This window comes from Schistocerca americana, chromosome 4 (assembly GCF_021461395.2).
Source record: "Schistocerca americana isolate TAMUIC-IGC-003095 chromosome 4, iqSchAmer2.1, whole genome shotgun sequence".
In the NCBI taxonomy this organism is placed as follows: domain Eukaryota; kingdom Metazoa; phylum Arthropoda; class Insecta; order Orthoptera; family Acrididae; genus Schistocerca; species Schistocerca americana.
Genome location: NC_060122.1, coordinates 382,256,079 through 382,259,216, shown reverse-complemented (window position 1 = coordinate 382,259,216; position 3,138 = coordinate 382,256,079). Strand labels below are relative to the sequence as shown.

The window sequence follows — 3,138 nt, the reverse complement described above, 5'->3', positions numbered from 1 at the left end:
GCTGAGATTTTTTTCGCCTATTCTTGTAAGAGTTTCTTCATTTGCGAGCTTTGCTGTCCGCTAGATCTTTTCCATACTGCTTTAGCCTCTCATTTCAATACCTCCAAACGTTGCATACAGCAGCAATCCACGTTTCCAAAGCAGAAACGGCCACGATCCAGACAAAGCTCTTTAAATCTCGATTTGGTCTCCATGTTCAGATTCGTTGATGTAAGCAGCATCTTTGCCTGTGCAGTTCTGCGTTTTATAACTGCTGAAATTTTATCATCTAAAGTGATTTTACTTCCTAGTAACTTAAAAGTACTGATGTACCGTGACCGCCGAACATTACGAAGAATGGTTGTAAAAATTGCATGAAATCAGCGGAAGGTCCCTTGTCAGTGCCAATGTCCTACCAACAGTCCAACTAGCATAGTCATGGTGTTCAGTCAGTTAAAAAGAAAGGGAAACAGTGGTCGAGCTGCTCCTCGTAAGCTATACATTTCTATAGCCAATTCTAAGTGACGCTCGAGGTGGTGCAAAGACGGTGGACGGCTGGAAACTAGTGATTTGGAATTATGAATCACCCTGTATCCTGTGGCAATCCGATGGAAATTAAATGTAAATAATACGTCTTTTGTAGTGGGCGTCGCTCTACTGCAGTGTCACACATGACGAATAAATAGGGAAGCTGTAGAACGTCTGTGTAGAGCCATGTTTTTACCTACACTGTCACTTGGCTGTATGTGTATAAGGCTCTATGGCATCATTCAAACACAGCCAAATTGTCACACTATCTGTGTATCTCTAACAGAGCTGACGTATGTCCTCACCTCGGTGGTGGTTAAAACGATTTCGCCCCCGGGCGGGCTCGGACCACCAACCTTTCGGTTAACAGCCGAGCGCGCTGACCGATTGCGCCACGGAGGCCTTGACTTTCACTCACTTCTGTTCTGTATATCAATGCCGTCATCTTTAGCGCCAAGAGTGAAGTCCAGAGGAGCTGGTGGTACGTTTTGGGGTTGCTTTTGGTGCTTAGGCTGTCGTTCCTTTGTTGCTTAGGAAAATACTAACAACGGACGGATATGAACACATTTTACAGCATTATATACTGTGCAGAGGAGCAGCAGTTCCGAAACGAAGACAACACACCCTGTCCTGACAATTTACCCAGTCACAAAGAAACGTGAATCAATGGTTTTGTGGAGAATAACATTCCTGGAATAAACTAACTTGCCCAGGGTTCCGACCTGAATTCGATGGAACACCTTTGGGATGAGAACGTCGACTGTACCCCAGACGTCACTGTCAAACATCACTACTTCCTCTAGTTTCAACTACTGAGGAAGAATGGACTCCAAGGGCATTCATTGAAGGTGTCCGCAGCAGAGTTCAAGCCATTACAAAGGCAAAGGGTGGAAGCACCCCTTATTAATGTCCGGTAAAGCTATGTCGGGATACTTTTGTTGGTAGATGAGGCCAGGTAGTGAAGTGGTATGTATGCGCCAGTCGGTAGCTTGAGGGCAGCGCATTGAGATGGGTCGACATGACAGCGTGGAAGAAAGGAGCTATTGTGTTTGGATTTGCCCATGACCACACCTTGGACGAAGGCGCCAGATTTATTGGAATCTCAACGCGAGCTGTCTGACGTGCCTACAACGAGAACGTGGCACCAGAACGGTGGCCGGAAGAAGACCTTAATCGACAGCCATCTAAGTGTAAATATTGTCAGAGACAGTTTAAAACTGCACAGGAATTGCTGAAGTCAGTGAATGCAGCACCATATGGACCAGTTTCGTAAAGAACGTTGAGAAAGGAGCGGCATACAGTGGGCATACGGAGCAGAGCCTAATGAAAAAGACCGTTGTTCGCAACGACCTATAACCTTGCACGTCTTCAATGGGCCAAACAACACACAAAACACAGTAGCTGTTTTGACCAGTGCATGTGGTCCGACGAGTCACTAAAGTGCAAATCCATGATATAGCGATATTTACATATACAGATGGCAATAATATCACTTATACAAAGTATAAAAGGGTAGTGGACTGGTGGCAATGTCATTTGTAGTCAGGTCATTTTTAGTATTTTACCCATCCCCAGCAACTGTAGTCATGTAGAACGAAATAATAAGCAACTAGTTGCATAAATCAAATTTAATTTCTTTACCGGTTCTTCAGCCTATCGTATTATTTGCGAGTTCAACAATAAGATAAACACAACAAAATACCACGGTCATATACACACATCAAAAAAAGTTTTGCATCACCTTGGTTCCGAGAGTTCCAAAACCTGCAAAGAAAATTGGAATAGAGATCAACATAAACATCATTTCCGCCCTTTACACTGGTCATGAAAACACACGTTGTATATTGTACCACCTTACAGTGAGACCTTCAGAGGTGGTGGTCCAGATTCCTGTACACACGGCGACCTATAATACCCAGTAGTACGTCCTCTTGCATTGATGCATTCCTGTATTCGTCATGGCATACTATCCACAAGTTCATCAAGGCGCTGTTGGTCCAGATTGTCCCGTTCCTCAACGGCGATTCCGCGTAGATCCCTCAGAGTGGTTGGTGGGTCACGTCGTCCTAGGCATGTTCGATTGAGTTCATGTCTCGAGAACATGCTGGCCACTCTAGGCGAGTGATGTCGTTATCCTGAAGGAAGTCATTCACAAGATGTGCACGATGGGGGCGTGAATTGTCGTCCATGAAGACGAATGCCTCGGCAATATGCTGCCGATATGGTTGCGCTTCGGATGATGACATTCACGTTTCGTACGGCCGTTACGGCGCCTGCCATAACCACCAGCGACGCACGTCGGCCCCAAATAATGTCACCCCAAAACAGCAGGGAAACTCCACCTTGCTGCACTCGCTGGACATTGTGTCTAAGGCGTTCAGCCTGACTCGGTTGTCTCTAACCACGTCTCCGACGACTGTCTGGTTGAAGGCAAGTGCAACACTGATTGGTGAAGAGAACATGATGCCAATCCTGAGCGGTCCATTCGGCATGTTTTTGGGCCAATCTGTAGCGGGCTGCATGGTGTCGTGGTTGCAAAGATGGACCTCACCATGGACGTCGGTAGTGAAGTTGCGCATCATGCAACCTGTTGCGCACTGTTTCAGTCGTAACACGACGTCCTGTGGCTGC

General features: G+C 46.2%; 1 non-coding gene across 1 annotated transcript; it reads right to left on the bottom strand.

The window, feature by feature from the left end:
• Positions 1-835: 835 nt before the first annotated feature.
• Trnan-guu lies at positions 836-909 on the bottom strand. The gene has a single exon. It is a non-coding gene; the product is annotated as a tRNA-Asn (tRNA).
• Positions 910-3,138: the final 2,229 nt, after the last annotated feature.